Consider the following 10,969-nt stretch of genomic DNA (forward strand, 5'->3'; position numbering starts at 1 on the left):
GGTGGGGCGGTGGTGGCAGAAACACATTTTCAACTCGGAGATTTAGTGAGAATCCCGCCCAGGCCTGTGGGGGTTTGGTGCTCGGCGATTATGCGAGACCTTCAGACAGATGTCTGACTCAAAGGAAAGTGAACAAGGGATGCTTTGATCAAGCTGCAGAGGTTACCTTGATTTCAAGGTCACTCTTTTTATCCATATTCTTCCTTTGTTCTTTATCATTCAAGGCGTGTAAGCACCATATTATAATGCATGAGATGTCAGAAACGTACAGTTTGCGCACGTGTATCTACATGTTGATTTATCTTTGATAAGCCACAGAACAGTCACATCTCAAATGCTTTAATGTGGGACGATGTTTGGAAACATTATGTTTTGGAAGAAACAAAATGAAATCCGGATTGTGTTTTTCTTTTTTTCTTTAAAGAATGAATTGATATGAAGGATGAGAAGGTTTTGATTTTTGATTTCTGTTTGGTTTGTTTTATTTTTGTGTGCATGGATTTTGTTGGTCGATTTTGGTAATTTTTTATCTATTTTTTTTTTTTTGCATGATGTATTTTATTTCATGTTATCATTGTGTGATTTTTATGCCACCGTGCCGGCGACAGGCAGAGCCGGTGGCGTTATGTTCTTTAGGTTGTCCGTCCGGTTCTCGTGATCGCGATGTCTCAATAACAGCTTGAGGGAATTTCTTCAAATTTTGTCACAAACATTCATTTGGCCTCACGGATGAAATGATTAGATTTTGGTGGTCAGAGGTCAAAGGTCAAGGTCAGTTAGACCGCTCAAAACGCTTTTTAGCCGTAATTCAAGACTTCACACAGCAATTATGACAAAGTGTCACACAAATGGTTCATATTTTATATGATTCTGAACAAACGGGGATGTAATCTGAAACTAGTCGTGGAGGCATACAACCATGAGGCATTCATTCTAGTTGACAGTAAAAGATTTTTAAAAGTTTTTCTTTTTTGACCATATCAACATATCTGCACAAAACTCACCATTAAAGTTTTTTGAAGATGGTTTCCACCCTGTTATATCGGCTACTTTTGTCAACTTCTCTAGATTTCTTTTTCTACATTGTTCACTTGTGGCAACTAAATAATGAGTATGATTAAAGTGGGACAATTTAATTTGGGTAATGTGAATAAAAACACAAATCTAAGTCTGTTTATACAAGTCTGTTTAAACATTAGAAATGTCTATATGCTATGACTGCCTGTTTAAAATCCAGGGTGGGGGTGGGAACAGGACAATGAAAGCATATATCTTTTACTGTGGCCTCTCACTTCTGGTGGAAAATTAAGATGCAAAGGCTGCGAGCTATTACTGTCACTCCCCGATCCCTGCAGTGCTGGGGAGTGATGATGTGAAAACATGATAGGTAATAACTAGTGCAACCCTCAATTTAGTCTTTCCTTTATGTTCACATTTGACCAGTCAAGTCATGTCAGGTTTATTTGTAAAGCCCAATATCACAAATAAAGTCTCAGTGGGTCTCCACAGACAAACATCCTCATTGATTCCTGACCCAGTCCAAGCTCTTTAAAGAGGAAAAGAAGAATTTCTGCAAACAAGGAACATGGAAGAAAATTCCAGAGAGGCAAGAAAAAACACTGTTTAGAATCGAATTTGAGTCAGTGGTTCTGAACCGTCATGTAGGATTCACCAAAATGCCAGAACAGTGTACAATTTGTATGGCTTATCTGTAAGGATTTGCACATGCACACACATACAGACACAATTTTTTTGTGCAATTTGTGCTCATCCACACATGCACATATATACACACACACACACACACACACACTTACATGTACACATTCACACAACAAAGACTGTAAAAGCAGCACAACTTGCTACAAATACAAAGTTTCACATCTGCAAATCACATACACAGAAACTCACATACTGCCCTTCATGTGCAGGATGAATGGATCACTGTCCATCTGTGAAGTAGTTCAAAAAGAAAATGTGGTGTGAAGTGTATATACGTATGGTTTACAATATAATATATAGATTACAAATTAAATTTTTTTTTTTTAATATTCTTTTCACTCTCATGAGAAACCCAGCACTGTAAAAGTGAAATTATTATTTGAAGCCATATTTTTTTCATGCTGAAAAGAAATAATCAAAATATGCCATATTTTGTCACAGCAATTATTGTAATGAAGTCAGTTGATGTGAATACAATAGCTTACTGAGGTCTGTGTAGACCCTCAAGTGCAAAAACCTGCTGAACACTCACATTCTACTGAATAACTTAAGTGTCAATGTAATTATACTGAAATAGAATCTCAGTATCTAATTTTTTTTATTTTTAAATTAATACTAGTGCAAGTGAAATCTCATCAAAGTGCACCAAATAAATCCCTCATCTGACTAATCTGTCAGTGACCCAAAAATAAATCTAGAGTGAAATATCTAGTTTTCTTTCCCCAGTTCCAGAGCGGTTTCATGTATCTGGGGTTATGTACCCTTGATCAGAGGACAACTGTCATAACTGGAGACTTAACCTGAAACCATTTGACCAATAGCTGACATGCAAACCTTCTCTGCTGCCAGGTAAAATCGACATCAGTGTCCCTGTCCCTGTGACAGACAGCACATGAAGATAAATTAATGAGACATCCATGTCCGTTCCCTTCATCTGCAGTAATTGATGCTCGCTGCAAAGAAGTGAAAGGTTAGGGGAAGCCCACCGCTGCTAAAAAGTCTACATCAAATATTAATGAAGAGGAGCCTGGGATGATTCAGTCTGTGTATTATTAATGATGACATTGGTGGAGTCAAACTGAGTGAAGGACACCATCTTTGGACAGAGCACAGTTAAATTACTAACATTTTATACATTGTTTTAATTTGGCAAAGGACAGATAATGCAAATTATATGATATGTACATATAAAAATATATATATACGGTCCAAAATCCGAGACCACTTTCCCACTCATGGAAACATATAGTAGTCCAAATGTCTGAGACTATATATTTCCCAGAATGGGAATGTGGTCCCAGACTTTTGGACCCCAGAATGTTTACAATATTTATATATGCATATGTGTATACAAAATAAATGAATGCTTTAGTAATTTAATGCCTTAGTTTGTGATGTTAAATATAAATAGAGCTTCTCCACAGAGCATGAATTCAAGGGAACGGGTGGCAGAAAGAAAATCTTGGGGGGATTTTCTGGTACATTTTGTTTTTCAGAACTAATACCACAAACATTAGATAAAACTCATCTGATTAGGAAAACAATGTGCAGCTCAGAAATAACCGGTATTATTTGGGTAACATCAAATATCCCAGATTACAGGGATATAGATGAAACTGTATTGTGCTCTGAGGATTTATCACTGCAGATGATGTCTCGCTGACCCTATCGAGACTGGGCGTCTCTTTATACTTTATAAACTTTACTAACATTTTTGAATTGAGTTGTATCAATATAAAGACTAAGTCTCCCACAGGCTTCCTAACGTCATTGGCAAAAATTGTCATCATGAGATAAGTCGAGATCAAGGTTGTAGCCTTAAAGATGCTAAGTGTAGCATTGCACCATCAACAGAAGACACCAGTCATTAGTGTAACCTTATTAATGACACGAGATGACCTCTAAGTTGAAGGTAATCTTCTACATTTAGTTTTACAGTGTGTGTCCCGCAGTGCTTTATGGTACTAAGAGGGTCCAAACTGAGCTGAAGCATAGAATTTGTCTCCATGACCAAAGTTAAGGATAAAACAAGAAAATAAATCACCTCTGCGGTGATTGTTTGATGTAATAAAAGCTGAAAAAAAACTTTTGTCGTCAAAATTGTATTTGCAGCCGAGATCAATGTCTAATGGGAAATGTGAATCATGAAGTGAAGTGTTGATGTTTACTGATGTGTAGATTTGAATCAAATGTAAGTTAGCCTACTACATAAAATGATGGCAAATAGATGTTTACACTGTTTATCAAAAGTGAGATGTCACATAGAAAATGTTGCCACATTAAACCCAGGGACGCCTGTAACAAATCTGCATTTGTATAAACACACAGTCGGGCATAAATACACAAATATTGGCTACTATGTGCCTCTCACCGCTAATGTAATTAATTTCCCAACTCAACGACAGAGATATTGAGGTATGTCTGCTTTAAACCAATTCAATTATCAATCTAATCTAACAAGATGGAGTAGGAATCAATTGAATTGCATTACCTCGAAGCAAGCAGAGCAGATATTTGGAATTCCTTGCAGATGTGAGAAGACTAAACCAAATTAGGTTTAACTCTGTGTCTGTTGTTTTTCAGAAGCTTAAATCAGCAAATTTCTCAAACTTGAGGGGATTTGTACAGGTACAGCATCCCAATCTATTTGAAAAATTCTGTAAACACACCACCACACCACAGCCGTGTTTGTAAATGCGATCGTGTGTGTGTGTGTGTGTGTGTGTGTGTGCGTGTTTGCCAATATGTCTGAGCCCACAGGCACAATATGTGTGTGTTCTTGTCCAGAAGCAAATCCAGCAGACAGATGTTGGCTTTTCTGCATGAAGGCATGAAGCCAGGCACTCCATTAAATATGGGGGGGGGGGGAAATCTCTAAAATGTGAAAATTGACATTCTCAGGTGTGAACTCGCATAGAAATGTTTTTGTTGGTTTTTTTTTCCCCCCTCACATTTACATTTTACACCACCTGCTTTCCAATCCGAAGTGCGTAATGTGTTAATTTATTTTTTTTTAAATGAAAATAAACCAGTATACTTGGCGAATATCACCAACTTTGTATGTAACAGCTGTCAGACCAAACTGATTACTCAAATTATTATCAATTTAGTTTAATAGTGATATTTTTTGTGACTAGTTGTACTGTGGTTGGTGGGTGGGTCTGGGAGAATCTTGATTTGTCTTGACATAACAATACGACACGTTCTCACAACCAAGCCGTCACATATAGACGCTTGGTCAGGAGCCCCTTGGCGACACATCTTAGCTGGGTGTCCCTTCATTTTTCAATAAGTCTCCGACAAATGATGTTTCCATACAACCTTTTGAATGGATTACAAGTGTCAAGGACACTGACTCCTTGTGTAACGTATAATGACACAATGTTGGAAAGTTGGAAGTTCAGGTTTTAGGAACTTTGCTGAAAACTGCAACTTTTAACTCTAAATTTGTGACCTTATATCTTGTAAATCATATACATTTTTCAATTGACTTTTCAAATGATTGTTTCCAGAGTATAAATTTGTTGGGACTCGTCATTCAAGAGACCAGATGTTTCTTTGCTCCACTGGACAAAGGAACTCACACCCCACAGTTGCTCACTGTTCACACCTGGGGAACACCACAGGACTTTACTCCACCAGGAAACCTCCCAACTCACTGGACTTTACAAAACACTGGAAAGGACCTCTTTGCTTGTTCCAAGGACTGGGTAACGTTAACTGACTGGGCCTAACCTTTACCAGCCAAGCATAACACAGCACAGCATAGCTAAGCAGCAGAAGTCTTAACTTTGTTAATGTACTTGTTGATTGATGTCTTGTTGTTGTAATGTTGGCTTAGGTGGTGGTCAGTCATACAGTTAGTCATACCGTAGTAGTACGTCCCAGTTCTAGTACCTGCATGAAGCTAACCACCTCCCTCTAACCTGGTACCTTTAGATTACATGAGCTAGGCTAACAAAGAAACTCACACCTTCCCTCTCACACACACTAGGTGGTCTCAGCGGCCATTTTGAGTAGTTTCTTTGTTTACCGCCATCTTGTGTAGTCTCCTTTGTTCAGGTCATGTGGTCATAGTGATCACTTTGAATCGGCCATCTTGCCTTTGTTTGTGTCCCCACAGACACACACACATACACCTACACACTTACACACACCTGTATATACTAGATTAGACATTGTGTTTTACTCCGCTCCATTGTAAATAAATGTCTTTAAGTATAACTACTGGTGTGTTTAATGTTGCACAAGCGTAAATATTGCCAACCTCTACTTTGTACAATTCCAATCCTTCAACTTTAACTTACTGTTGATATTGTAATTTGGTTATAGTTAGGAAACTCTAATTGTTAATCAGAGTTCCAGATTAATGGTAATAAATTGAGACTGAAACCATATTGGCTATGTTGCCTATTAGTTTAGGCTGGTACCCCAAGAACTTTAATTATTTTTAAAGTTATTATTTAACATTAATATTTTTAATATTCATATTTTTCTTAATTTATGATAGCCAATAAATTGATAGACGATCGAAATCCAACATATTTGGTGTCCAGCTCATGAGGTAGAACTCAAACCCAACAAATTCATGTATGAATTTCGTGAAAAATGTTACCTGCAAGTTCCTAGTTAACCAAAGTGATTTTATTGCTTAAACCACATACAACTCACTCATCTCTCGTGTGATGTCAGTGGTGCGCTTCGTACCTCCACCGTCTCCACTTGCGCTTCCTTCACGCTGCACTCTTGCAGGTTGAAAAATGATGCTTAAGGGGCCCTGACCAAGCATCCGTATGTGATGAATTGGGAATGAGAATGTGTTGAACAGTGTAATTCATTTAATTAATTACTGCATTATACTTTCTTCTTTGGTAAACATAGTAACCATCAGACCTGCTAAGACCTGCTAGTGTGGTTGTAAATTCCACTATCATTTAGATGTTTTTTTCTTTCTTTCTTTCTTTCTTTCTTTCTTTCTTTCATCAAGTATAAGTCTTGAGTAAAAGCTACCCCAGAGATTGCACTTCTGTGTTTTATGTATTTATTGAAGCAGGCATGCTCTGCTTCTACTAACTCTAATGGTATTTGCACTCCTATCCATTCTGGCGGTCTGCCACAATTCAGTTGACTTTCATTCATCAAAGAGCCGTCTGCACAGGCTGCACAAGCTGAGCAATAAGTCCTTATTGTGACCCAAATATTATAACACCAGGTACCCTTTCCCAACATTTTATTACACTAGAAACGACTGGCAATGTTTCTTTTGGATGATTTTATTATGAGGAGGAATTCCTTTGTTGCCAATAGAGAAGCATGTAGGCTCCTGAAAACACGTCGCTGCAACCTTGTATAATGATTTCATAAAATTGTCATTTTATTCAACTGTGCGTTTGCTTGACATCAATAAAGGGCAGAACATGTAAATGTAGAATCTATTGATTTTCATCTTCATCTTGCTAATGACGAGGATAAAAAACATTATTAGTGTGAAGTGATGAGGGGTTTAGGAAAAAGCTATTTGTCATCCCCTTTGACCTCCTTCCCTAATCAATGTTTTCAATTTGTGTGTCGATAAAAGTGAACAGGCTTAATGTGAGGACTCCTGCAGGGGTCAAATTAAAAATGCAAGGCGTGGTGGATATCTGGAGTGCCCTGACTGGATGTTGTCCAAATATAATATTGTACCCCCGCAGCAATTATAGGGATCACTGGAAGGTGGCGACTGCAAGGAAATGAACTCAGGATCAATCTCAGCACTTATCAGGATATAAGTGAGTCGGCCGAGGTTCAAGGAGACTTCAGGAATCTGTTTGGCACCTCGCGCAGTGCAGCTCTGGCTGAGAGAGGAGGACTGCCAATCAGACTCGACTTTTCAGCCCATTTAATTATGCCTCGCCTTTCCTTACATGTGCCTCAAATGTAAATTTTGAACTTACAGCACTTCATCAACAAACCCTCACAGATTAATCATATCGCACTGGTATTCTATACACATTCTACAGTCTCCAAGATGCGTTTTTTTTTTTTTTTTTTTTTTAAATCATTTTCCTCTTACGTATGCTGTGGCCGAGAGAAGTATTCAGGTACTATGATACAATCTGTTTTCAAAGTCGGCGGGTGATGAATATCTTCCATTTAATTCTACTGGCAATCCATGCAGCTCACATTCCCAGCACTGGTATCCGCCTTACATTATAAATAGAAGAAGTCTCGCTTTGATCAGCTGCATCAGTCAATAAACATTTAAGATTTAATTCTAAAAGATGTATGCATTGATTTGGCATGGAGAGGATCGCCGTGATTTTCAGTCCACCGAGATCAAATTTCCTTGGCATTTTTAATCAGAACAATACCTATTATGGACCCGAGGGCGTCCATAGTTGTTAAGAATCTCTTAACACACCTCTCCATCTAAATCAATGCGGTACATTGTGATGTAAATTACCGACTGGGCTTTGGGTTTTCAGCTGAGTGATTGAGAGTTCAGACAGTCTGAATTATGTGGCAAGCCTTTCTAATGGTAGCTCATAATTTCACAGATCAATGAGCATTATCTATAGCAGTAAAAAAAAAAAAAAAAAAAAAAAAAAAAAAAAAGAATGGAAAAAAAGGTTGAACTTGTAATGGGGCCAAACTCAATATTCCACTCCCATTGTTCGGCAAGGACACGGCCTTTTGAATCCCACTGTGCTGCCAAGTACCAACGAAGAGTATCTCAGTGTGTTGTATCTTAACCCACTTGTCTGATATTCCATCTGAATTGAGATTTTGCCTTGCCTCATTTCTGAGACACTTAGTGAGTAGCTTCTCCAAGGCTAAATTACAGACCGGTCGAGGAGGGCAAGAGAGGGAGCTTCAAAACGAGAGTCAATTGGTTTGTGTTAATCTCAGCGACCGTAACTTTGTTTGGGAATATACACGGCATAGTAAACTGAGCACAGTGCTAGAGCAGGAGGACGAATGTGGTGTTAAAGGAATAGTTTGACATTTCCAGAATTACGTTTATTCTCCTGGCAGAGATAGATGAGAAGATTGATACCTGGGCACAATTAGCTTCATTTAGCATAATGACTATAGGGAGGGGGGAAGGCAGCTACCCTGGCTCTGTCTGCAGTTTCAAATGTGCCTAACAGCACCTCTAAAGCTCACTGATTAACATGATGTACTGTATCTCGTTTGTTTGATCTGTTCTATCATTAACTCGCCTCCTCCTGAAGTCTCCTGTGGTTGCCTGGCAACTTCACAGTGATGACAAGACATCAGGAAGTCAACCTTTTATTCATGTGCTGATAGTCTATATGCTAAGCTCATCACACTTGCTTCACACTTAATGTGCAGAAATGTGGTTGATATTGATTGGACAGGAGACTGGATAGGAACTCCGGCTTATTACAACATCGCTAAAGAGGATGGGAAAGATACACATGAATGAACTTGTGAACTTTATTTATATAGCAGCTTTCATGCACACAATGCAGTTCAATCAAAGAGCAAAACGAAGAAAAAGAAGATGGTTTAAAACCATAAATGTACAAAAGGAAGATTTGTGCATGTGCTTTAAAAAAAATACTATTCATTAAATAGCATTAACATATCCAATGTTACTATAAAATAGCACTTAAAATATCAATAACATGCAGTGAAATCATCAGACAGGATGGAAACAAACTCCCAGTCATTGTCCATTGTAAACAATGTATAATGTAAATTCCATCAGTTTATAGTTTGACTTGCTGATGGATGTAGCCTCCATGACATCATCCATAGGTTTCTGAGGAGTGCTTTTGAAGCTCAGAGCGGCACTTGCTTTGCCGTCGGCATCTTGGCAGCGCCTAACTCCGCCTAACTCCGCCTAACTCCACCTAACTCCGCCTAACTCCGCCTAACTCCCAGCTAATTCCAAAAATGGGTAAAGAGATGGGATGTGTGTGGAGCCGTGACGTCGGTGAATGCCAGTTTGTGGCAAGTATATGCTCACCCACCTATAGAGACCAAAACAATTTTTTGTACCAGGCTGTAGACATTTTTATTTCTGCTGTAAAGTTGGACATTTTGACATGGGAGTCTATGGGGATTCATTCATTTTTTGAACCAGTCTCAAGTGGCCATTTGAAGAAGTGCAGTTGTTGACACTTCTGTGTTGGCATCAGCCCCACAGGTTGCCACTTGATCTTGCCCCAGTTAAACATGCACTCAGTTTTCCTTTGTATTTAGAATTTATAACTGATATTTCATGGCCACTCACATTTGGTTTACCTCTCTGTGAAGTGTTTTGATCATTAGGCTTAAAACCTTTTTTGATTATTTCTCTGATAATGTTTTATACACTGTCAGACTTTGGACTGTTGTATTAAAGTCACTATGTTCCCAGATTACAGCAATTACTTTGCGAAGTCAAATGTTATTATGAACTGAAATGACAAACTATGGCAATAAAATCTCCTTTAACGAAGCTCAGCAGCTCACTTTTGCCCAAGGCCCCCGAAACAGGTTAATAGGGTCATGCAGCTGACAGGTAGTTAAGAAGAAGAACCCAGGACACTAAATTAGAAATGAGCTTTTGTGGTGATATTTATCTTTATAATGCTCCACCTAGTGATATAACTGCATTCATGGTGTAGAACCAGCCAGACAAGGCAACGAAGCCGGTGACTGATTATGTTGCGAACCTACAATTTGTAATGTTAAAACTCAGATTGATGGATGCAAGTTACATTTGAGCAAATCTGTGAAGTCAGCATAACATTTTATCTCACTGCAAAGGTGGCAATCTCTATCCCAGAATAATAAGTGGTTCGCCACAAGACTCAAAGCAGTTTTCTCTTCCTCATAAAGAGTTTAAAGAGCATAAAATTCAAACACAAGTACTGTAATGGAAGCCCGACTGTATAATTATACTCTTGTCTCATGTAGAGGTGCCTTCATTCCTCTCTTTGCTTCAGGCCATTTCTGATCCAACAGGAGCATCCAGAATGAGCAATAAGGGAGGTTGTGCAGTGTGAATGCAATTTGCATAGGCGAGTTCACCCTTCGAAAATTTGCCCAAAAGACATGATTGGGTTAAGCTATTATGATCTGCACAGGGCAGATAAATAGAGTCCTGCTGGATTGAAAGAAAAAGAAAACACAAATTTTTCTTCAAGATATGTTTACCGGACCTGCAGGGCAAGCATGCATAATCAGGATGTAATTCAATTAACATGTTGCCTCAAAATATCCTGAGCAAAAAAAAAAAAAAAAAAAGCTT

The sequence above is a fragment of the Seriola lalandi genome, unplaced genomic scaffold (assembly GCF_002814215.2).
Source record: "Seriola lalandi dorsalis isolate HSWRI2012SDOR001 ecotype SW California unplaced genomic scaffold, Sedor1 jcf7180002054885, whole genome shotgun sequence".
Lineage (NCBI taxonomy): Eukaryota > Metazoa > Chordata > Actinopteri > Carangiformes > Carangidae > Seriola > Seriola lalandi.